General features: G+C 41.2%; 3 long non-coding RNA genes across 6 annotated transcripts; 1 reads left to right on the top strand and 2 right to left on the bottom strand.

Annotated features, from left to right (window-relative positions):
- Positions 1 to 10,350: 10,350 nt before the first annotated feature.
- LOC107266568 lies at positions 10,351 to 11,494 on the bottom strand. The gene is made up of 2 exons (XR_001537442.2): positions 11,211 to 11,494; positions 10,351 to 10,710 (listed from the first exon to the last, which is right to left on the bottom strand). It is a non-coding gene; the product is annotated as an uncharacterized LOC107266568 (long non-coding RNA).
- Positions 11,495 to 15,669: 4,175 nt separating this feature from the next.
- On the bottom strand, positions 15,670 to 22,238 carry LOC107266679. 4 transcript variants are annotated; one of them, XR_003059446.1, is made up of 11 exons: positions 22,121 to 22,238; positions 21,327 to 22,040; positions 20,656 to 21,181; positions 20,386 to 20,512; positions 18,823 to 19,212; positions 17,843 to 18,746; positions 17,174 to 17,748; positions 16,518 to 16,795; positions 16,126 to 16,443; positions 15,899 to 16,040; positions 15,670 to 15,797 (listed from the first exon to the last, which is right to left on the bottom strand). It is a non-coding gene; the product is annotated as an uncharacterized LOC107266679 (long non-coding RNA). The 4 variants fall into 4 exon arrangements; XR_003059444.1 differs by having other exon boundaries at positions 15,671 to 15,797; positions 16,126 to 16,795; positions 20,656 to 20,761; positions 20,812 to 21,181; XR_003059445.1 differs by having other exon boundaries at positions 15,672 to 15,797; positions 16,126 to 16,795; positions 20,656 to 20,752; positions 20,812 to 21,181.
- Positions 22,239 to 22,266: 28 nt separating this feature from the next.
- Positions 22,267 to 26,753, top strand: LOC107266698. Its single transcript, XR_001537475.2, has 8 exons — positions 22,267 to 22,367; positions 22,890 to 23,232; positions 23,385 to 23,630; positions 23,708 to 24,129; positions 24,209 to 24,337; positions 24,429 to 24,746; positions 24,838 to 25,009; positions 25,089 to 26,753. It is a non-coding gene; the product is annotated as an uncharacterized LOC107266698 (long non-coding RNA).
- The last annotated feature ends 9 nt before the right edge of the window (positions 26,754 to 26,762 follow it).

The raw sequence follows: 26,762 nt of genomic DNA on the forward strand, positions 1-26,762 counted from the left end.
TAATTCAACAATGTCTAACCATCGCGTGAGGAGCATATTGGAAGTTACGTTGAATGCAGTATAGGTATGCATATCCTGAAAACTGATAATTTAGACAATAGTCTTGAATCCTGAGTTACTCGTCTGACCAGGTGCAGTAAGTACCTACTGATTCTGAGATATAAATTTTATTTCGCAGATGGTCCAAGCTGAGTTTGAAAAGTTTTCAAGAATTCCTAGTAACACCTTGGCTTGGTGCGAGAGCAAAGAGGTGCATTTCTATGAACGCGATTCGCATAGTTATCAGGTCACGTAAAGTCGCGACGTCTTAGCCGTGTCTGGAGTAGCGCTGCGTGTCGGGAGTCGTGAGTCTGGCCAGGACGTTCCTTTTCTACTTGGCTGGTGGTAAAGGGCTTCCAGGTTCATTGTCACACGTGTGAACTCGCCTTTGTTTACTCCTGCTGAACCCGAGGATCACGTATCTTCCGATCTGAACTGCGTCTCTCTTACGCCGTCTGGTTAATGAACTGAAAAGTCTGCTAGCCTCCTAGTTTCTGGAGTCAGCCAAGTGGGTATTAGGTAGGCAGGCAAGGCAGGTAAGGATGGTAAAGGTTGGTAAGGCACTCTGGGTAAATACCTACAAGGCAATTGTCTTGGGTACCACCGAGGAACTCCACTTGACCTTCTTGTAATTAGGATCCGTGCCCTTTTCCTCTTTTATATTTATTACGTCACGCAGATGTCCTTACGTTACGTATTGCTGCGGTTCCCGGTGCTCTTGCCGTCCGCTACTACTAGTACACTTTGTCTGCCCGTATAAGTAGATACCTACTAGATATACCTGCTGGCTATAGCCACCGTGTAAACTCATCTTGCCAAGACTTTTAGTTTTCTTCGGTTCCCTTCAAAAGAAAGCCCCAGCTTTGCCTTGTCGTGTCAAAGTGCATCGTGGAACTTGAAAATTGTATTAAATAGTATAGATTGATAACTGACCTATATGTATTTATTTTTAGAGCGGCTGCGCTTAATGCCTGGGACTTTGTAATGCGAGTGTGGCCTGGATTTGACATAACGGCTCGACTAGTAATACCTGGCTACTTCAGTGACGACTTCAGGGACTCCTTTTCTCCTTCCATTACAACGTACGGCTGGCACTACAGCCGCCGTTACTACTGCTGCTGCTGCTGCTGCTGCTCTTTCTCTACGTTCATTTTTCTTGCTGTTTCCTCCTTTCTGCGTTCCTCAAGCGTGGAACGATATCTAACGGACTCAAACGTGTATATGGGTCACCCAGAAGTCAGATTATACCTTGAGAGTGACCTGGACAAGAAAACGGGAAATGGGATCGACGAAGAAGACTCGATTTTATCGATCGGATCGAATTACTTTGGTGTCTGACCTCTGGATGGCCGGGGTCGTGCCGGATCTAGAAAAAAGGGTAAAGAAAGTTGAGTATAGCCGTGAGGAGAGTTCGGGCGTGACGTAAAAATTCCACGTGCAATTCTACTTGCTTTTCTTATTTTCTCTTCTTCTTACTCTTCTTCTTTATTTTGCCGAAAACTTCACGGCCCCCTTTCCACTCGGCTAATTCACTCGTCTGGCCGATACTGATTTAGAGAGCCCATCTCTCTATATTTAGCATGGGAAAGATCCTATCTGAACTGGTTCGCCTACGCCTCTCACGTTGGATAATTATTATTTGATACCAGGGAAAATTGAACTTATAGGTTTTAGATATCGATCGATTCCGTCATGTAAAACAGGATTTAATGAAGTTCTCGTTATGTGGCTTTAATAAATTTCAATCTAATTTGAAAAACAGCTAGTTTACTATTGCGCTTAACTAGGCTAAAAATTATCTTTATTCACAATTTTATCATATGTATACCTAAGAAAATGACATAAATTTACACCTGTAAATCATATAGTGAATTAGTAATCAATTACTATATAATAATTAGCTCGAGTCTAATTATTCGAGAATTGATCATCAGCTCAGATTAGGAAACCATTCAAATAACTATTTATCTAAATAATATTTATTTGGCCACCAAATATTGCGAGTCCTCTTTTTTCTCTCTCGAGCTATGTAATAGGTTGAATAATAAGAATGCGAAATAAACATACAAAAGAGAAACGCATAAATTGCAGGAGCGTGACGCGCATGGGAGACGAGGAGACGAGGGTTCGCGATGTGCCACGAAGGTGCCCGAACCACTTGGATACAATTACTCTGCCGAAGCGCATATTTCGGACCATCAATTTCCTCGATAATAACGCGAGAAACAAGTATCGTCATTCGCCAGGAGTAAGTAGTGCCTGCCTACAAACTGCCAGCCAATATTCAGAAGACACTCGAAGAAAAAACGCTTGCATAGAAATACCACTCTTTGTTCGTTGGTACCCTTGTAAAAATAATCAAGAGACCAATAAGCCACACCATTATAACCTTCATCGTTGTTGGTGCAATCTTTGGATACTGAAATTAGATTCACTTAGGACCAATCAAACCTGATTGGCCGAAACCCTTGTAATTCAAAGTAGCAGTGGACGGGCGCCCATAATGCTCAGACCTCTTAAACCGTTTTCATGTAGCAGGTACACGCGTCCAGCAACAGCTCGTTAAGGCAGCACGGATCGGAGAAGGAAGAGATCTGAGTAAGGTAAGAGGAAGGTAAAGAAGGTGGCATGGTGAAGATAGTAAAGAAGGTTAAGGATAAAAAGGTTAAAAAGACAAATAAAGATGGCGGTCATGCTCCAATGCTCTACGGATGTGCTGCCATATCGTGTTTAACACGTAGAGACACTTCATACTTGGTATCTCATCTAAATATAACCTCGGCACTTCGTGAGGTACGTTACCTTATCCCTATGACCATTTCATTACCTATGATCGAGTAGTTCTTTCAGCCACTCTTTTATATTACAGGTTCATCCACTACAGTGCAGACACCATCCTAGCGTAGAGCCACAAAGACTGAACTCGTTGCACCGAATGCAATTCCCTGCAGTTGTTGCACATGGTAGCCATCGGGCATTATGGTAAGTGAATGCCATCGTTTATTGCACCTAATAACAGCTCGTAAAAAGTCCATGTAAAAGATTTATCGGGTGATCCAAGTGGACTGGTGCGTCCTTATTGCTGGTTCTTTCAGGTCCTATGGTCGGCTAGATATCCACTGGACATTGGCGAGTATCAAGAGATAAGACCCAGTCCGGAGTCCATAGGTGGAATAGGAAATGGCGTCTTTCTAGATTTAACATGGTTTCTGATATCAATTGGATTTTTCGTACGTATACACGAAGGATTCTTTAATTCGTGAGGTGGTACTGGAGGATGATTAAGAGTAGGAAGAAGAAGAGGAGGAATAAGAAGAGCAAGTAGGAGTAACGGGTTCCAAGACCGACGATACAATTACACGCTATATATAGAACACGATGGAGGTATAAGTAACATGATTAATGGACGATAACGCAATTACGCCATGATACGCCTTGCGTGTAGCGACGTCAAGTGCATCTCTTCTCTTCGTCCTGGCCTTGTCTTGGCACACGGTGGACGTTGCACGATCCACCCTGCACGTTGCGCCGACATAACCTCTTTTAAATTCGTAGACCTCTATGCATCTTCGAGAGTTCGTTCCGCCTGTCGACGTCGTCGGGGACTCCCGAGCGTCGAATGGAACCTGGGAGAGACGTCGCTCTCGGCACCGATACCAATACCCCCTCTCTCTCTCTCTTGCGCCCGTGGGACCAGTCTACGAGAGAGAGAGAGAGAAGGAGAGAGATTGCAAGAGTTCAGCCACAAAGGAAATTACTCTCGTTACCCAGACTCATCATTTGCACGCCATGCACAATCGCGATGACTCCACCGATGACTGTTCTCCTTCGACGCCTTCCTCAAGGTCATTTCTTTGTTTTTCCCAATCCACTTCACCGTCGCTTCTACTCCCTTGGTGTACTTAGACAACTTCAAGCAAATGGACTCTTCCCCTTTTCACGTTTTTATCTTCAGGACCATTTTTGGCTTCTTATGTGAGCCCACGGATCTTATCGTACAGTACTACCTCCGGTTATGGTCCCAATGAAGATCTTGGAGCTGTATCTAAGGTATCGAACTGTAAATAGTATAGGCGGCTGAGAGAGAACAGAGAGGGAGAGAGAGAGAGAAAGAGAATTGAAAGTAAAAAGTGACCGGATGCCTTCAGAATGAATGAGCAACGCCCATGGCTTATCCAGCGCACCGTGGCCAAATCGCCTGAATAACAAACAAACTTTTTTGTCGATTACTGCCCAAGGTATGAACGCCTCGATGACTCCTGATGATCGGTTCAACGACGAGGATGAATATCGGATGAGGATAGTGATGAGAAAGATGGCTTTAGGACCAGTAAAGTCTACAGCCTCCGGTGGTAACGCTACGCCTTGGGAATCAAGATTAGCATGTCTCATTAACTTCTGACTCAGGTTAAAGAATGACATTGTATTTTCCTTCTCTTACTTAGCCAACTTCACGGTACAGGGGATCTGGGAATCGTTTCCCTGGAACTTCAGGGCATAAGCGAATAACCGAAAAAATTTATGTAACACTTCGTTGAATATATATACATAGGCAAGATTAATATCAAGGGGAATCGTTTGATTTCAGTAGAGAAAAAAAATTAAAAGGAATAGCCAGCTCTACGTCACTTCGCTTCTTGTGTTTTATATCTATTTACATGACGTAGGTATGTAATTACATGTGTAGTGCATTAACAGAATACAGGAAGACGCTTATCATTCAGTGTCAGCTACCCGGTTGTCCATTTGTATACATTTAATCTTACAGACTTAGTCACTCTCGCGTAAATTCAATGGGAATTGCTGAATTAGTAATTGGCTGATCCTAAAGGTGAATCTTCAAAAATCCTAAGACACTAAACGTAGCCGAGGATCTGTGAATAATGTATTACACGAAAAATGTTTGTCCACCGGATATCCGGGGTACGATTAAAAGTAAAATGAAATGACGCTATGATGACTATGGACTAAAATCTAATACATTTTTTTTTAATTACTCAGTATTTAATAAATGTATGTAAGTTTTGTTGACTTTAACGCAAATCATCAACATGGCCACAATTTATATAGAATGGACAGAGATACGTTCCAGGTAGGTGCTCGGCAGATTCCACGTCGTTCACATGTGGCAGCGACGCGATGCATCGCGTCGTGACGTCGCGTGGGTTTGTCATGCAGCTTGACCCTTGCAACTCCATCGAGTAGTGCAATTCCAGGTACTAATGACGAACCCTTGATTAGGAGACATCAACAACAGTACCCACACGACAGCCTCGTAAACCTTGGAACAAACGGGACGCGCATTCCCGCCTTAACATACCCCGAGGCTGAAGAAGGTACATTGAGAGCATCATTGGAATGCGTCATCGATAAAATCTTGATGACAAGCTGAGAAAATAAAAATTGTATTAAAAAAATTCATACCAACTTTTCCGAGGTCACCTTAATCCTAGATAATAAAGTTAATGTCACCATTCGATTTGGCCATTGGCCAGGTTAGTCGTTGCTTAGGAAGGCGCCTTTCGCACGAGCTTCACGAATGACAATTGGCGGTGTACAGAAATGACCCTCGTGGATTCTCAGAATCTGAACATTCTTTATTTCCTCCTGTCAATGATGCTAATGCTCTCAGGGTTCCCGGGGTTCGTTTTAAGTCATGCAGTCACTCTATCGAGTGATAGTCTGTGCCTAACGGTATCGGTATTTCCATAGACTCTCAGCTGATCCTTCTCCTTCGAGAGATGGAGAGAGAGAGAGAGAGAGAGAGATATGAGAGTTAACGTGCAGCTCAACCAACTATTTCAACCCCGAAGCCATAACCATTAGGTTCCATTAAATACCTCCAATCCTTGCGGCGATATGAGAGTTAACGTGCAGCTCAACCAATAGACTCTCAGCTGATCCTTCTCCTTCGAGAGATGGAGAGAGAGAGAGAGAGAGAGAGATATGAGAGTTAACGTGCAGCTCAACCAACTATTTCAACCCCGAAGCCATAACCATTAGGTTCCATTAAATACCTCCAATCCTTGCGGCACACGCATCGACTACCGTAGTTAGACAGTTCGCCGGTAGCGGCGTGGATCGACATTCCACCGTGAACATAGCCATACCCTGAGTACGTACCAATGTATGTCTGTCTATCCTAACGTCCGTCTATTCATACCTACATATCTCCAGATAGCATGCATAGGTACCTGGACCATCTCCAGGAAGCTCTGCTATACGGGTAAATAAGATCGTTTGGAGAATTCTAAAAAGAAATTGTATTTTTATATTGCTTTAACCATCGAGTATACCGAGAGAGGTTAGAATCGTAAAAGTAAAGCTGGCACTCATCGAGAATCTCTTACGTGACGTTCTTTTCTAAATTCACCATTTATATTCATACTGGTATTTTTAATTCTTGTAAAAAAAAAGGAAAACATCAGTCTTGTACTTTTTGAGTTTAGTGCCATCATCTGTCACGTATGAGGCTCCCTGCAAGTCCAACTATATACCGTGTATGCAGTCAGTCAACTCAACTTGTGCAGTGCACGTAGGTGGGTGCGTTTTTATTTGAACGTGTGTACTTTCATTAGATCGGTATATGCGGCAATTTCCATGCAGTCGTACGTCTCTGCCGAAATCAAGGTCAGGACGTTGAAAGGTCGGTGCCACGCAAGTGGAACCAACGTGGAATCGACATTCACGTGACGTCCTTATTCAATCTTTCAAGTGTCTTCGAATTGGTTTCTGCGTATTTGAATGCCTGATGCGGATTTTTCTGGAGGAAAAAAATCTTCGACGCCTCTCCAAAGAGGGGATGAGGTACGGAATGGAAACAGGATCGACAAGGGTAGACGGGGCGAAGAATCCAACGAGCAATAAAAATACGGAGAATTTTATTGCTTGAGAAGTTTTCTGACTCCCGTGGGGCATCTTCGTACCATCCTGGGTCTTCTGCAAGTCAGGTCACTGACTATATGTATGTACGTGCCTGTTCACGGAAACGTTTTATGACCCATCCCCACATGGAATTGTAGTACGTACGTATGCAGACGGTTGCTGTGAGCCACTCTGTTCTGTTTTTATTGTTTCAACCCCAAATTTTCTGTACAATGTATCCACTTTGTTTCTTTCTTGTAGAGATAAAAGGACTCTTCTGATTCACGTTGGCAACCAGGGAACCTCCAGCTCTTTTTTTCTCTAGGTAGACGCGCTTTCACGCAACTTCAGCAGACCTTGACTCCGTGTGTCGCGCCGCTGGGAAGTTTATGGGCCTTCGCTTCTTGGGGCCCTTCAAAGGGCGTAACGTGACACTGATTACTATTTCGTGAACTAAACGTGCGACCGTTAGGTACCATTTTACATACCGTGAAGAAATATAGAAGGTTATTTTATTTTGGTGTAATGGTAGGAGAGCGTCAGTGAAAAACGAAATTTATTGTAATTTTATATTGGAGTGATGAAACATTGGATTATAGTTTGAAGTTACTGACCTCTCTTAGCTGTAATTGAATTTTTTTTTGCTTCGTGTCTTAACTAGATGGACATACAAGAGTGCCAACATTACTGGCAAACAGTCAAGACAAGCCGGACGATGTTGGTTTAAAACCGAGGTGACTAAACCTTATCCGGAAGAGAATTTTGCAGGTCTACCAACAGACTGTTTGACTTAGGGTCTTGATGTTTCTCTTACTGATCAGGATTCATGGGTTCGTGTTACATTGTTGGGAATACTGAGTATAACATGACGGTAACGTTTTAACATTTTAATCTTGTGGCGTCACGTGAACTTCAGCTGTGCTTCGCAGAAGACGTGCAGAGGGTCTCAGTGACTCAAGAAGGAAGTACAAGAAGAAGAAGAAGAAGGATCGCGCGTTTCGTGTCTTGGTCAATGATACCTCTTGGGTGGAAGTCCAGGCGGGTCCTTCAGGTTTCATCTTGAAGCAGTAACACAAGAACGCCATTATCTCAGCACTTGGGTCGAGGAACCACGTCTTCCTAGTGTATCTATCTAGTGAGAATGGCGTAACAGTCCACGTATCACGTATACCAGCTATACGGTATCTCTATAATACATTATACATATAGAATTTCAAATTTGATATTCCTTAATTAATACAGTTTTAATAGTAAATCAAAATCCTGAGAATTTTACCCAATCAAACTGTCATCCACAGCATATTTTACATAATGAAATTCTCTGGATCTAATCGACTCTTTCTAGTTGATTAAATTCAATTCTATCATATCATTCGCCTAACTTTACGAGTATAGGCTACTGAACTGTTAATGACATCGTTTTGTTACCGTTGTCTCTCACTAACAGCCGGAACGTGTTCATCGGCCAGTGGCTGAGACGAGCTTGTTCGGATAACAGCATCTTATTTTTTCCTGGATCTCTATTCAATTATAATGGTCTTTTTTTATGATGACAATTCGTCGCCATTTTTTTTCGCTTACTCGCTAATATATTTTTCAGCGCATTTCTTATTGGGACTCAGGCTAATCAAATTGCTAGGGGAGCAAGTCGTTAATTTTATCTCCGTAATCATTGCTGCTGATAAGGACATTTTCGAGATCTACTATCACATGTGAAGACACTGAAGATTTGGGAAAGTTTCGATGACGCGTGCTTCAGGTGTCTTTTTCTCGAATAATCGGATCTTCTGGCGTGACAGCGTGAATGCCCTGAACGGCTGGAACAGCATGAACGGACCCAACGGGCATCGACCATCGGGGGCCCAGTCGTGATGACGACGCACTACGTGCCCTTCTTCCTCGCTGATGGCTTTTTTTTACAATCGTTGGATTCCTTAGCGGCATTCGCATCGCTCGAGTCGACCTTTAAGAAGACCCGAGGATGAACCTTGTTAAGAAAAGGGAAATCGTAAGTATATGACACTTATACATATATATATAAAAGTCAACACCGAATTTGAATTTTTGCCAACCTTGACGTAGGCACTGTATTAAATGACGATAATGGTCACTTAAGAAATCATCATCATCATTTGCAGATAGTATAATTGTCCCCTGATCATCACCGAGGCTGTTTACACAAAAAGAATAGATTTCCATTCGGAGCTCTCAAGGCCAAAGTCACTTTCGCCCTGGTCCGAGGTCTCTCTGTTAATTATGATTTCTGCATAATTGTTAATTAAGATCCTGATTGACGCTCTTTGTGTAGCAGTCCATTGCTAGAATTTAGCCTCGTACAATACTAAACATTACGTATTACACTGTTAGAATATTACAACCTTAAGGCCCAGGGCCAATTACGTTTGTCTGTACATTTACTCGCGTTACCTACTTTTACGTTTATACATTCATTTCATATAAGTTGCTTAACGCCAATAATGCACAATCGCACAAATAATAATCGTATATATCGATAAGAATTAACGAGGGTGTATCGATCGATCGATCGACGCACATTCGTTCGATCGCCCAAGATTTCCAGACTCGCGTAACGGCTCTGTCGCTGCGTCAGAGTCGCGTTTCTTTGTTCGACATACAAGAGAAGGAGGAAAAAAAAGAAAAGAAAGGAAAAGGGACAAAAGTCGACATCGACGGTGCCATTTATCATTGACGGAAGCGTGCGAACCGTGAAAAGGCGAATTATTATTCATCGGCCATCGACGGCGCATGCGCAAAGCATCTCGCAGTACAGAATGACTCTGGCCTGTCCCTTTAGATAGTACGTGAATCAAAAAGTAAAATATATATTATACTGAGTTCACTTTGAATACACTGTCTGATTGTGAACAGCCGTTTCTACTACTACTACACTACCACTACTACTACTAATATTTCTGTTATCATTCGTCTGTTATCTCTTAGATTCGACCGCTCCAAGTGAATCCCTGCCAAAGAAGTATTTCCAGGATTTGGATATCCTTAAAAGAAAGCCGACGTCTTTAAAAGACCGCAGACTGTGCTACTGTCCTGCTAGTATAGATACAGTAGCGCCGTAGAAGCAGGAGTCGTTAAAAGTGCATAAATCACAGTGGCATTATTTTGCCGAAAGACTCAAGAAGAAGAAACCAAGTCTGGTTCGCATTATAATTCTTCTCTGAATATCGTCGGCGTCCCTGGCATCCGGTAGAAGAAGAAGATAACACCGTGAAGAAGCGGATGAGTCCTGCACAGATTTAGGAAAGAGGAGCTGGGCACGACCGAGATACAAAAAGGACGTAGGGATCGGATCTCCCAGGAGAACAAGAAGGGAGAAATCACTCTAGTGCAATTCGTTAACCCGAAAACTTCCGAGAAGAAGATTCAGGGATAAATAAGAATGGACCAAGATCATGAGTAAAAGATACGAACAAGGCTCAGTATAATGTATATATGTATATACGTGGATAATAAAGAAAATCGAATGGCATATAAAGGATTGACAAAGTTAAGAATATGCAGAAGGAAAAGAAGATAAAGACGGAGAAAAATAAAAAATCCAAGATGAAGATTCAGTCTGACGTAAACACGCGATAGCAATTAACACGAAGTCCAGACGCGTGGAGGCCACCTAGGGATTCTTCTTCTCTCAGGAACCGACGACGACGTCCTTGCCGGAGGCTACTAGATGTATTTATAGGCGATGATACCCTAGGATCCTTTTCTTGGGACCCATCGTGAATCATCGGCCGACGTTCACAACGATCCCGAAGGAAATATATCATTGGATACCTGTAAACACATTAGATAGGAATGGTCTGAAGCTTTTGCATAAATAATTAAAAAGAAAAGACCAAATCAATTAAATTGCGCAGAGATTCAAAGCTATGACATCACTTCCAGCAGCCAATTGGTAAAATTATTTAAAGGAAAAAAAAAGAATACTAAACAAAACGCCATTGTTCCCAGTCAACGAGATTCCATTAAATTGAACAATGACTCAGAAAGGATCCATAGAGTATGGAAAACCATATATATTTATGACGTCGCTGACGATACACCACGATTTTATATCTACGGTGATCCTAAGAATGACTCAATATTTTATTAACGATTAATAACAGTCATGTCCCACCGTTTGGGAACAATGGCATCTTCTCGATGCGGACAAAGCCTATTTTTCTTTATAATCAAAAAAGATTCAACGAACCACGTCTCGTAACCAGTCACGATATTATTTGTCATGGACAGTACATGCAATAATGATAATAACACTGTCAATAATAACGCACCCGTTATCAAATGCATTACAGGAACGCACCGTGGCGTAGATGCACACATGATTTTCTGATTTATGAGAATCGACGTTCAGCTGCTGATTTTATGGGACGTCATCAATCATGGGAGGATGAAATGACATTTCCGGTGATCTTCCTGTCATCATGAATGACAATCTTCACCCTGCGCCTCCATACTCATCCAGAATACACATAGTCATCCAGAAGCGTGTAACAACGCTAAGACGCTTTCATATTATTCAAATTTCCCGCCGCTGTCAACAACCCTATAAACCGATATACCCATTAATATATATATATATATATATAATTTATTGTGAAATTATCATTGATATTAAATCATAGAAAAAAAATACATGATTTTTACCCAAGTCGCATTGCACTCGAGTGACGTCACGACGGGTCATCGTCATCGCCTTGAGTCTCATGGTTCATACGTTGTATGTAACAGGCAATATACGGCGTATGGATTTTTCACAGCAGAAATACTGAGTGACATCACAAACCGGTCACAAGCGTATCCCATTGGCTTCCACGAAGTTCAACGGGATTCGACCCGCGATATCGATCTGGCACAGGTGTGTTTTAGCATCTCCTGTTGTACGATGACGTGTTAAAAAAAAAGGAAAAAAAAATTATTAGATCCAATGATTACACCTATGTACCTCGACACAGCATAGGCACAATGGGGACTCTTGTTCTTTGATGGGGAAACGTGAAAACGTGATTCGCGTGGGTAAGGAAGGAAATCATGCAATTACGTAGGTCGATAAATCAACCATAACAAATCAATTGAGAATTGTGTTCTCCGCTGTACTCCGTTGCAGTTCTCAATAGTAAGATACTCCACCGTGGTTGGATGTATTTACTCGAGGCTCTACATACGTGAAATAGCATCGCGCCATAAACACTTATAATTATTGGGTCCGTTAGCATAACCAGTCCCAGGGAAGACCTTACGTCGTCTTATGCAGGTCCTTATGCTGTGGCTGCTAACATAAGTAAGAATTACGTACAGCGCGACGCGCGGCAACTGTGCTGAACCTCTACGCCACTTAAGTTTATGCTACCTGAAGATCGTGCGATTGTTTAAATACACGGACTTGCGTGGCTACCTTCTGACTCATAGTTACCCATATCTATGTATGTAATGTATAAAGATATTCAGTACACCGATACATGCCTGTGATAATGCAGAACCGCATGTAAAATGGAGCAATTTCGAAATGATCAAGCTATTAGAAATTGATTGGGTATAATATCATTGTGAAGAATTGAATTAAATTATATTTCGAATGTTTGTTTATCCGTTACCATGGTAACGTTGCTGGCAATGAATTAATTTATGCGTACGTCCTTGTCTTTGTCTTATCTCAATCCCATATGATAATTTTGTCACGGACAATGGTATCCATCGATCTATTACTATACAAGATGGTGATTGAATAATTTTTATTAAATTCTGAACAAAGATGATGTGAGGGTTAGAGAACTTTTGATGGGATTTAAAAGAAATTTTGATCAAATATTAATGCTCTGTCTTTGTACAGAAAATTAAATAATTGACTTAACTGTTATTCATGTAAATGCAATTTTGACTTGAAACGAATAAAAAATTTATCACCTCGTTTCTGGGAATATTCAGTCACGGCTGATTTAAGATGTAATTTCGTTAATAATCGTTGCAGGACCGTCGACGTGAGGACGAGCACGTGTGCCTGGGAGCCATTACCCAGGATACGGGATATATTCCCACTTGCATCCATCGTTCCTCTAGAATATTGATGAGATGAATTTTTTTCGGCCCTTTGGACAAGTACTATATATATATACAGATTTTATATAGCACTATGTATATATATCAGCTACTCACTATAAAAGGCAAGATGAAAGGCACTATATAAAATGTATTACAGTACAAGCTGGAATAAAGGTGATTTTATATAAAGGATCAAACGAGCCCAAGTACTTGCTCAATGATGGATGAAGTAACTATGTAAATTTAAAAATGAAATTATAGAAAAGTTGGCTCTGATTTTTTTTTTAAATTGTCCTTTCTCTAGATGAATTCACGTCTCCCTGAATATTTGAACTATTCGTGATCCACGATTGTGGGTTTACCAACCTAAGAATAAATTGAGACGGCTTCCTTCTAGAGCTAGTTAACTAGTTTCTAGTTAACAAGTGGAACAATCAAGTAGCACGTCCAGTTATAGTCAGGTTGACGTGGTAATAACAGCGTTTATTTCAAATCGAGGAAGACCTGCGCACGCATTTCTCCTTCGCACATTGGTCTGAACGTAGCAGCAGGTGAGGACAGGAGAGCAGTTGAAAATAATAACGTTGTATGGTGCGACTGGGGCGGTGAAGGAAGAAGGGAGACCTGGTGGACCGTACGGAATTTGCAATTCATTGAGAAATTTTGACAGGTTTATTGCTCCGCGTATATCACTGTACCAATTTCGATTATAACGGTCGACCTCGCGAATTCCGGTGTGGATCTGACTTTAACTATAAAATACTTCCAGTGCCTGGATTAAAAGTTTTAGTATAACCTGTCGAATTTTAACTGCCGATATGGGGTAAGAAATCTTTGGGATAATTTACCTTTTAATATTATGCGTCCCAATTAAAAACCGTTTGCTAGTTCAGTCTGCGATGACTTTTGAGGTTATCTTAACAAGTGTCCGTCGTCGAAGTAGCTAATTTATGTTCTGATTAATTAGCCAGTCTGAGCGATTAGTTAGTGAGCTATTTTTCGGTAGTAGGTCAGTATTAATTTTTAGAATCAGTCGAGAAATATTGATCCGCGTTTGTACCACTGGACAATTGGTATGTTCGAAATTATCTAATGGCGAGTACACATGTATACTCAGGTATGGCTACCATTTGTAGAACGGTAAAATTATTCTCTCACGACTTGCCTACTAATAATTTCTAATTACGACAGCAAATTACGAATACAATGACTCCGTAATCGACCACCCTACACAAGGATACGTCCCGACACCAACCTAACCTAACCTCCTTGAGATTCCTCACACAATTTTTTTTCCCCACAAGAAACAATGGAAATTTGTATCTTGATTATCTGTATATTAACGTTTTTCTTTTTATCGCTCTTCGGTTGGCAACACTCTGCTCAGAATTATATGAATATTTGTTTTAGAAGTTTTGCCACTTTCATTCATGAAGAATGAATTCTTCATGAAGATTTATCATTGCCTTGCCATTGAGACGTACTAATTGCGTACACTTCATACATCCTCGCACGATAAGACTCCTCGAGACAACGGGAATAATTATTCGCGAATCTTCTCGTGATAACCTTCCGATAGATTTGCTCGATTCCCACGACCGTTGAAGATATATCGGCCAATCAGACGCCGGGACGCTTCGGCCTACACTGGATATTTAATTGGTGCAGACTAAGCATCAGGGGACAATGGGCTCTTTGAAAAATTTCTAGAAGACCCATATGGACTCATCGCTTCATGTCTTCAAAGAAAATATTTAATTTTCAAGTCGCCCAGACTGATCTATTCATATGTGTATAATTACCGCCATATGTTTTTCAACGTATGAACGTACGTATGTACACGTGAGCACGTGGTTGAAGGGTCATAGGAGGGTGGCAAACTGGTTCCAGGATTCGATGATTCCTGCTTCCTAGTAAATTCATCAATTTCTTTGAACGCCATTAATCCTCAATAAGAGCATTTCCACACTGGGAGTCTGGAAAGTTCTAGAACCATTTTTCAAAACGCACCGCCCTAACCTCCCCATACAACGTGTCCCCATAGACCTAGGTTACACAGGGTGGACACGCACGCATTAGTTCCCGAGTGTAGTCGGAGCGTGCGATTGTGGCTCTTATTAGTCAACGTCCGGTAGAAAGTGCCAATCGGGTCCAGATGGGTCCAGGAGCTTTCCCGTGAGAGGATCTATTAATGACGTCAGTCCCTCGAGAAATGCCTTCCATTGTATTTTCCTGGCCCTTGCAGGGGTCGGTCGTTATTAGCCAAATAAAAATTAGGTCATTAAACGAAGTTACTACGTGCAGGATATTTTACAGCATCCCTAACGGGTCCAGATGAGACAAGTTTATTTTGAATAATGAACACCAAAATACTTACATTAAGAAATTCCATAAGCCATATATACGAGTATATACCTTCTATCAAGCAATAGCATATGTTGCATATGTACAAGGAATTTACTTATCTCTATATATTCTCATATCTAGGTACATATGTAACTATCTGATTCAAAAGACAATCTTTCGTGTAATCTGGTAAACACTCTCTTTAGATACGATGTACTAGTTAGATCACGTTTAGACTGGTCTAGCGGTTTTTTTATTTACCTTTAATTGCTTTTTTTTCTTAAATTATTTTCATATATGTATATTACGTACTAGCTCATACGACAACGTGTTGCTTGCTTGTGTATATATATATATATATATATATATATACTAGCAAGTGGCGGTGTCTGTTGTGCCAGCTCACACCATTATTTTCTTGAAACTAGGTAAACGGATTTGGATCATTGGAACTGGAACGAAATCCGTTTTATTCACTGTAATTTGATTATAAGAATTTTTTGAATTTATTTAGATATAAATTAGGTATCAGGTATCAGGTAAGTATGTAGTTAGTATCTAGCAGATGAACTTTTACCCTCGTGATGAAACTGATGAACCCCGTGCGAAGATATAGAAGAAGGAGCTCGTGACCCAGGATACAATGTAACGGTGAATGGATCCTTGAAGAAGGTACCGGCCAGGTATATACACCGAATAAGACTAAAGTTCATCAGGGCCTGATATAAAATTAAAAAATAATAATTACAGAAGTGAACGACCGTCAGGTTAATATTGGATATTTGAATTATCTACAGGTAATACCTAAAAAAAGAAGATCGTCCATGTCTAAAGTGAACTTCCTGTCGAAACTGAAAGCCCAATAAATTCAAGAGGCGAGTCCCAATCGTCCGAGTGACTGGCACCCTGAGCTTTTTATCGGTCCCAGAAGGATCGCCCTGGCAATCTTGTCTAATTGTGAGGGAGACACAGTGGCGCGCGACAGATGCTGTGAAGAGGCGCCTCGAAGTTTCTTGGAAAGGATGCGAAAGGGGTTCATCGTCGTCCTGGACAGTCGAGTGAGTTCGATATTTATAGTGGCAGGAGCTGGCACTGGTAAAAAACCGCGGCCGATTCGCAATCCTGAAATAACAGGTTACGGCGCAAGAAGTCCCAGGAGAAGAGGTCGTGATGGTTGGTTGGTAAAAGGTTGGTACATTGGTTGGTCGGTAGGTAGGTACAGGTAGGTGAAGTTGGTAAGGTTAGGTTAGCTGTCGTTGTCGAGTGGACGAGCCGCGAAGAAGCAGGTTCTATTTATACCACATCAGGAGCGCATCAAAGGGGCCTTGCGACGTACGTAGGACCCAGGAGCTTAGGGCCTCAAATCGTTATATAAATCGTTGGTATTCGGTCGGCGTTACTGCGTGCTGCTACCGTGATGCTTTGCTGCCGCCATTTACGCTCCAACCAGGAGCACCGGGGCCCCAATCTCTTCCTGGGGATACGAAAAGGGCCCGTATCACTTTTTACTCGCCTTTTTTCCCTCGATTAATGGACCCGGGGCAAATGAGTTCGCGAGACCAAGGTGTTCCCCTGATCTTCGGGTCGTTGGACCCTGTTAAACGCAAAACCCTTTTTCATTGGGAATTATAAAGTTTGACACTTTTTGGGGCCTTATCCAGACCACGTATAATGGGTTGTATTTCAGTATCTCCAAGGTCTGTCGGGAAGGGCCCAACATTTTTCTAGACAATTTATAGGGTCGGTATACAGTTTATTGTATATTGTATAAATCTAGGAGGATCTGTGGAATTTAGTGGTAACTATAAAGATCGTGATACAGTTACTACATTGTTGGCATTAGGGGACTTACCTATCGTCGGACCCAAAGAAGTTAACACCCAACAGCACTAAGACGAACACGTGTTATCCGTAATGACGCAATGAGTGCGAGAAGTCCCGCGTAGCAATGTCACGTTCGCGCGAACACAAAATGCTGTCAATTAGCCGTGACGGATCAGGAGCGTCGATATTGTGGGCCCTAGGGCCCTGACTTAAGACTCCATTACTTATACACAGTAGCTATATACATATATAACAAACAGGAACGATAATTCATTTTCATACGTAAGAATTATAACCAGACTTCTGGCTCAATCCTCTTTTCTGCATAAGTCCCAAAATTATACTAAGGGACTCATGAGACAGTCTCACCTACCAGGTATAATCTTATGACAGAAATACAGGAGCTCTTTAAACAATTTAACCAGATTAGATATGCAAATCCAATAAATTTGAATCTGATTTAAATAATTACTAAAATTATAAACCACCCATATCTTCGTGTATTCTAATATCTCGTGAACTTACTTATCCCCAGGTATCTTTTGAGATGCTGTGAAACAAGAAGAATCTTCAAGCAAGTCGAATTCCCCATCCGACTCGGTTCTAGAAGAAGAAGAAAACTTAGTACCGTGTTGCATCACGCTTGGGAGTTAATCGGGCCTTTATAAACGCGGCAGCAGGGACTGTTGGTAATTACCTTCGATTTCTGACACGAGATATGTTAATGGCTCAGAGATTTTTGACGTGGATCTTCATGAAGGATCTCTGGAATAATGTACCACGCAGCATCCCTCTCTCTCTCTCTCTCTCTCTCTAGTATATATATATGTATAGTCTACGTAGTCCGATGCCCCTGACTGTTCTAGGCCTGAGCCCCTGAGCGCGAGTAATTTATAAATTCCAAAAGAGTAGCGCGTGTGCTCGCAAGATAATAAGGCCCATCTCTCCTCCATTGATGGGTCTTGCGAAAGAGGCCCACTCCCTTTGTTTACAGTTAATATCTTCAAGATAGAAAAAACCAAAAGATTCACCTGCCCCAATGCTTCGGATTCGAGCAGATGAAGGGGGCATGTGAAGATTTTACTAAATTGGGCCTTACGTCTATATATACTAGAGTATCCTTTTATTATAAGCACTATTCGTATACGTATATCCTATATCCACATAAGTTATCCTTTAGCTATCTTCTTCTTGTGTTACTACTCCATACCAGTACCGAGACCGTTAATGCTCTGGATGGGCCATTGTCAGCACGCTTGGAATGTCATTATGTCCAGCTGAAATTATTATCCTAACGGATGTGTGAGCCGCCCAAAGAATGCATAAAAATGGGTAAAAGCATCCGCACGCGTTGCCCATATTAATACGGTGGACCCCACGGGTACGTACAGTGCGTTACAAAAGTCATAGAATCCTTAACTCAGCAATGGCATACTGCTTCTGACCAATATCAACAGTCCTGATACTTTCCCCTTCTTTTCCAGACACTTTCGTCCATAGCCACTCATCGCACGTAATTTCCTCGGGCAACGGAATCTCGAGGGCAGGAAGTTCGACACGTGGACGAAAGACGGATGGGAGGTTGAAAAAAAAAATTGGATCTGTAAGAAAGGTAAAATTGGGTAAACTGTGATTTTTATTAGAAGCGAGTTTAATTTTTTTTAATACGATGCTCACCGGCCCTTTTTAACAGGCTTCCTGTTAAAGTTACTCCGGTATGCACTATAAGATCTACTAATATTTTTTACGTCATCATGGAAGAGCGACACGTGCAGCAATGCTTCGAATGCCATGCGAGATCCTGGGTTATCCAAAGTGTGGATAACAGAAAATGGCTGCAGCATCATTCCACCAGATGAACAATGCCAAACGAGGTTTCACACCAGGAGAAACTCTGCATAATGCATCAGGCGAAGACCCTGACGAAAGGTCCCCCGTCAGCGTGCCGTAACGTTCAACTTTTTGTCACGCTTAAAGGATCAAGTGTGACTCCAAGAAGTTGGTCCACCGTCTATCCAGATCCCAACCAGTCCCATCCCATCAGTAGATTCGTGCCAGTACCATCGCCTGTAACATCCAACCGAGTCTTCTTCCTCACAATCTCGAATACGGCCGACCACTAACATCATCCGGACTGCTTTGGTTTCTCATCCAGAATTATTTTTCTTTTTATCATCTTCATGGTCGAGAGCCATAAAAAAGTACACGGCTACGACGAACCGTTCGGTAGTTGTATCATTACGATACAATAAATCAGTTCGGCGTTATCCGAAGATAAGGAGACTTATTCAATTTTTGAATATCGTCTGCGTAAACTTTTTTTTTTCAATTCGTTAAATTCAGTCTGACTTTCGTTTGCCGCTCGAAAAATCGTATTTCGAGTTTGTATTAATTTTTATTATGTCATTCCAGGGGATAATCGAGTTTCGGACGTAACGAGTCAGTATGCAAGAAGACTGTTTAGCTAAGGAGACTAAAAAGCTGATGAAACACAAGGAAGATTCTTTTAGGAAGCAAAGAAACGGAGCTTGAGCTCAAGAGGAGCAGGGAGAGAGAAAGATTGCGCCGTTCGTCCTCGGTAGGTAACGGTACCTAGGAAAAAACTTCACTTATTAGACGGAACGTCGGACTCCCACAAAAACAAGCATCGGATTGCCTCACGTAGTGCGCCCGTTCATTTTTTTACCGCGGAATTTTTCAGACTGAATGCAACACAACACGCCTTCCATCTTGCGCTGTGCCCACTGGCTTCTCTACTCGTCCTATACCTCTTGAAATCTCCTTTTATCGGACTCGTTCCCTCTGCCGATTCTCATCATTTTTATTCACTCAATTCCATCTACTCTCTGGATATTTTATTCAGTTTATTCTTACTCTTGATCCACGCTAGAGCCATTCCATCTTTAATCCGTGTCTACGTAGATGTATATATATATATATATATATATAGGTTAGAAGGAGAGATTCGCGGGCACGTGCGCATGCGCGGTTGCAGTCGACAGGAAATAAGAGTGGAATTCGATTTGGACAGGTTACCCATACTCCACCATTTCCTTCCCTTCGATTTTATCCACTAGCACCAAGGACTGGATATCATCCTATTCTACACTTTCTCCAGCATCCGGGACTCAGTCGCCAATTGAATGCACTCGACTATTGACTGCCAGTGCGGACGACTATGGCGGCCATAATCATTCTGCGAAATTGAATAGTCTCACTGTGAAAAGGGTTCTTTTTTACCTTTTTTTTTTTCCTTCTACAAGCAATAGAAAAGATCCTTAGAGATTTACAACATTTTCCATTCACTTCTTCTTCCTCTTCTTCTTCTTCTTCTTAGTAAAGGTACACGTGTATCGCGTGCAGGGCACTGTAAAGAAATTCGTAAAGAATTCTTCGTTCAACTGATAGCCATTTTTTTTGTATTTATATTTTTCTCTAAACGCAGTTTGCATTAATTGACCGGTTTCGTAACGGTGCTAGGTAGAATACTTGAAGTACTTTACTGCTCACCTGAATTAACACCGGCAAAACAAATCTGCGAACTGGTCGCTGGAGATTCACCATTATGAAATTCATTAGCAGCAAGATTCATTAGAAATGCCAGCATCTAAAATATCTAAATTGTGTATAAGGAATTTGTATTTAAATAAAAAGTGATGTTCTTACTGTCTCTATAAAAGAAACAAAGTCAAGAACACGTGTGTCACACGTGCTTCAAATTCATATGAGAATCCAGTATGAAGAAGTATTTTCTTAGCTCCGCAGGTTGTACACCCTGGACTGCACGTGGATCTTCAAGGCGCCACGTAATCCGATCCACTTCGCGGTATGGTAGCGAAGTGGAATCGACTCGTAGACAGAAAACAGTACTGCCTTACGTGTTGCTACATTCACACTGCTATTCCACATATGATAAAGTACTCGCCAGTGAATAACTCATATAGGATTATGAGTTATTCTCATATACAACTTGGACAGAGTACTTTGGATAACAAATTGAGTCTTCTTACAGATGCATATATGAATAATATTTGTACTAAGTATAAAAGAAAAAGAAAAAATTACAGATTTTCAGTGGTATAAGTCAAATTTTTCAAGTGTCAGTAACACCCATACGTGACGTACTAAGTACTTGGATGTCATTGCTCGAATAAATTCGGTGTAAATATTTCAAGACGAACCTTTTGATATTTCAGAGAATACCGAACACTTTCAGAACCGGTAGCACTTAGAAAGATTCATTAGTGTCATTTAAGACGTATAAATCAGAAAGACACGGTAGTAAAGTGTCACTTTCCGTTTTCATAAATGGCGCGTCCATCGTACGGTAACAATTTATTCTTGATTTTTATAGGTTTGCCTCTTCTTTCCTGCAGGAATGATTTGTCACTAGTCAGAATCGTCAAATGAAATGCCAAGTCGTTACGACTCAACGGTCGGGACATTAAGGTACGTTAAATCCTGTAAGAAATACACTAAACTGCATGTAGATGGCGGTAATGTGAAAATTGCAACGAAAAGACAAGACAGCGTGTACGTAAGTACAGTTCTTGGCGATTATAAAAATAACACGGCTATCAGAATCCTTTTCTTCTTCTTCTTCTTCTTCTTCTTCTTCTTCTTCTTCTTCTTCAACTCTCTTCACTGTGTACCATAAATTACCTGCACCGTCCGGTTTTACCGACTGCATATCACGAAACGCATTATCGCGTCACCTTGCACCGATCTTCCAGAGTACCAGGCTTATCCACGATCTTCTTTGCGGACTCCATAGCAGAGTAGGTAAAGCTTGGCGCCAGGTTGGCCGCACTCCTCGAAGCGTGACGTAAATATGCAAGATGCAAGACACATTGCGTTCGCCGTTTGCGAACTAATCCTCGTAGGGCAACGCGACTCTACCGGAACGCATAGGGAAGGATAGGTTAGGATTGACTAACAAACTGATATATGTATATACGTATATATATATAAGTACCTGGAAGGAAAAGTGTTACACATCGTGCAAGTTCACGGCTACCACTTCGCAACCGCTGTATATTCGCCTCCTGGGTAACTCTTGCGTGGCCAATGTCGAGTTCCACTGGTGGCAACCCTGGCACCATGAGACTGAATTACCTAACGCTTCGTCATTGTCGACTGTCTGGGATATGCGTGTAACGGAAATGCATTGCAGAATACATGCGTATTAAGTATGTACACATATTGGGATATATATAACGCATGTGAGTATGTACTGTGTATTATATAGTGCATGATGCGAATACTTGTGTACATGATTTTGCCTTTTTCCTAGAGATTCTAGTGCGTATGAGCCAATAATTATTAATCGTTACGATTTTGGAATTTCCCTTGATCCGTCATTTATGGTATTTCGTGTGATATCAAGAAGCGTCATGATCCTTAGAATTCTTAATTTGCCATACTCAGGGAAAGACCCGTTGTTGAAATATCAAGAAATATAAATGAATCGTTCGTATCTAGGAGGAAACTTTATCGGTACTCTGATAAATCGTAATGACGATAGTGATTGGTTATAGGGATTTCAGACTGACGAAGATCATGTTAAGACAGAAGGAAAATTTGTTGGTGACTAAAAGTGTTCATTGTTGAAATTCAGGGGCTCTTTGGCATTTGCCTTTTCAAGGCGAACGCCGCACCGATGTGAATGGCGTTCGATTTGCATTTCTAATTCTCGACAGGCGACGCTCGAGAGACCGATAATTTATGCTAGTTGTGTGTTATAGGTATTACGGCTAATTTACGTATTACGTGTCTGCGCCCCGAGCCAGGACGATTACCTCGGACTCGACTGGCTGACTGAACTCCTTGCTTGATCTTCCTACCGTTATTGATTATCCTATTATGCTGCTTTTGCTTATACAGAGTGGAAGCTTTGACAACCGCATGTCCGTTCCGTCTCCCTTGGCGGGAGATTCGAATCGAGGATTATTGCAGAGTCATAAAGTAAATAGAGAATTAATACAAGGATCAACTCTACAGCTGGTATAAATGACTCTGAATGATCATCGATACAATGGATGAAAGAGAAACTCATTCATTAGTACAAACGTATATTCTTCGTATCAGGTAAGAAAAAAAAACCAGAGATTAATATACTCTAATACGATTCTCTACATAAATGATTCATGGGGTTACTGTACAAAATTGATTTTAAAAAAATCCTTCACCAACAAAGGAAACGATCAAAATTAATTAATCAACATGATTTCTCTAAACAGGAAGTTTACGTCCATCTTATTCTTCTCCTCGGCATAATACGTAATGTTATACAATAACAAGAACAACGTATAACACACTGAGTGATCTATTGCCATTTATGGCGCCATGACTAATTCGAGTTTGGCAATTGATCCACCATTGTTGTATCTCACTGCCACCTACATTCGGCACAGAATCACAATTTCACAAGGCTCTCATCCGGTATGCAATTCATGGAGTTGTCATATGGTTTCAACAATTCTATGGTAATATATCAATAATAAATTGTAAGTATACTCTTTCGTGAGCAATTCAATGTAATTTTAATGATTCACAATTTTAGAGGCACGATATCGACGAACTGGAAAAATTATCTTAAGGAATTGCCATATCACCCCCACTTCTGACATCACCTCCGTCTCCACCCCCATTCACCTTCTTAAGGTCTACCAAGGGGTTATTACGGATCGGCGAGAAATACGATCCAAGTAAAGGGAATTACAAAGCATTTTTCTCGTGAGAGCGCTCGAGTAGGTACCTACCTACCGAAGCATCCTTGCCAGGATCGACGCGATAGCAATCTCTTCTCCACGGAAGGAAGAGGATACATGGCTCTTTCGATAGCGATCCATCGTTAAACAGTTTCCTGGAAGAATATGAACCACCCACCGAAGAATTTCATGTTGCGATAAGTCTTTGTGATTTTGTTTTTCTACAATCATTTCCTTCCTGGGTGAAACATACCTTTGCGAGTACATAAAAAAGGTCTGTGTATAATGGATGAATATACAACAAATTAATACATTGAAAAAACAGTATGATGTAAGGAATTTGTATGTTTAAGAAAAGTCAGGGTCAAAGTTCAAGGGACGTAATATGAAGGTAGATAATGGTATGGCTAAAGGTCCCTGAGGTCACCCGCCTATCGATTAGGGGATGAACAAATGTGTATAATAATAATAATAATGATAAGGTAACACACGAAAGTTTAAGATCGTGATGCTGGCTTAAGAACTTCCTGTATCTTCTTTCAAGGTCCTCTTTATAATTTTTTTTTTCTTCAGGTCTAACCAAAGAGGAGCACGAACTGGTCCATTCGATGGGAGTTGCACAACTCGGTCATTACACTCTGTTATACGGAGTCTGGGCAATTCTGTCTTCTGACTGTGTATACTGTGTGCACCTAGTTTATAATCTATAGTACATGCAGTGATATACCAAACTGTACTGTTACTGTCTGTTCGTAGCTAAGAAGGTATAGATTGACGAAGTCAGTGGAGAGATAGAAGTTAGAAGGCCGCTTAACAAGCTTGTTATTCTTGTGATTACGTTAACTCGGTGTGATTATGAGTTCCTCATGATGCTAATGAATACTTGATACGGTACGAGCTTCTGTTACTTTTTAAATTTCCCGCGACATTTCATTGATAACGCGTGTTTGAAAATGGATGCTTATTTTTTTTTTATTTATAGGAAAATCAAGTGTCTTTTAATTTGACAGATTGAAATTATTATTCTCTGCTGACAGGACTCGTCAAGGATGTGTCTATCATGGCGTAAAAACAGAACGTACAATAAAACGCCTTGTTACACACCGGAAGACACATTATTACGTACAATATGGTTTTTAATCTACAGTATGAAGGTATACAGTTTTATACATATACTGTGATTGTTATATATACATACAGAGTGCTTGATATATTAAGACTTTACGTCTGCAGGGATATCAAGTCTCCGTAAGAGACAGGTCGAATGGAATTTATCCTTGGAAAATCCAACAGGCAGCTAAATCCTGTGCCAAGTTAGGGAACGATCGAGACTGGGGGTGACAAGTCTGGTACAGGACCTACCGCAAGGAAGGGTGGATAACTGCGTATTGATTTTACAGGATACGAAGGGTTCCTGCAGGAGGTAGAAATACACCCTATATATAACGCTCCATTCGTATCCAGTTCCTGGCGCGAATGGAAACAATTGAATTTAGGGATGACTGTATCTCGTTCTACAATGGTGCGTTGTCTTTAAGGACAGTCTTTTCCATATTTTCGAGTTGAACCATTTTTTACATAAATTTTATATTATTTAACTGGTAAAAAAATGGTTGCGCAATTCCTTGTACAATTGCAAAAAGCGGCCAATCGGAAGACTGCACTTTAGTCGGAATGAGATGGCTCTGTTAAGGGGTCACCCCCCTGGAAAATCAAATGTTAAGCGGGCAGGTATCCGAGGGTGAAAATTCCGTGAAATGTAAACTCTAGGGAGTTCTGTATATAGATATATAGACGTGCATACTGTAAAGCACTGTACACTATAGTGCATAATGTGTATAGTGATGCATCTCACCGTTCGGTGCATCGCGCGTTGACGCTGTCGGGCGTGTGAGTGACTCCTTGAAGTGGAGCCACTTCACGTCAAAGGGCTCTATAATAATCTGACTCTCGCCCTCCCCACTTCAGCCCTAAGCATTCCGGCTCACAAAGACAAATCAATTTCTCAAGAGTGAGGAGGAAGGTGCAAGCGACAGAAACCGATAGAGTAAAAGGAAGGGAGAGAGCGAGATGAATCTAAGAGGATTGATAGAGAGAGAAAGAGAGAGACAGGATTCAAGATGGAGAAGATCCTGACACCAAACAGCCTGTTCTGGCAGGTTATTTTATTTCAAGGACCGAGACCTTCTATAAGGATTTTATAGGGTTCAATCTTTTTCATATAGCTATCTTTTACTTTCCAAGGGTATCATCACGCATGTTCGATTTAGATAAAAATGGCTAAAATTCGAATTTTTAAAATTTTCCCTGTCAATTGAAGTCGTCATTATTTTTGTGTACCATAAAGTGATTTTGACTTGATTTTTTGGAAAATTATTAATTAATCTACAATATTGTCATAGTAGAGACGATCGAGCTCGGATAATTTTAATATAAACAGAGAGTTTAATGGCAGATTTTTAATGGGGCTTGTTTTATATATATTTTTTACTGTCACTCGTATAAGGATTCGCTACTGAAGTTGCACGTGCACTGAAAACGTGCGGCTGCCTACGTGGAATACATTTAGGAGGTTGTGCCTAATAAATTATCCAGTCATCCATCTCGTAGATATTCTCGGCTGGTTCGCATTCATCCCTTAACATTACTGGGGAGTAGGTGCCTACACCCGACGTACGAAAAGTCTCCCACTGCTCAATGTGGATTCTAGGATGAATACACGGATATGACGTCACCGTATGTTGGACACATGTGCCACCCTTGGCCACCCACGCGTGCACCTATTGTAGACCCTTCCAATACGGATTAATAGAAATCAATCAGCCCTTGGGACAGCTGACCCTGAATTGGGGTAGACGGATTAAGGATTCCAGAGGGTGGCTGGGGTACGGTGGGGAGGGGGGGGGA

Source organism: Cephus cinctus, unplaced genomic scaffold, assembly GCF_000341935.2.
Source record: "Cephus cinctus unplaced genomic scaffold, Ccin1 Ccin1_scaffold0022, whole genome shotgun sequence".
NCBI lineage: Eukaryota > Metazoa > Arthropoda > Insecta > Hymenoptera > Cephidae > Cephus > Cephus cinctus.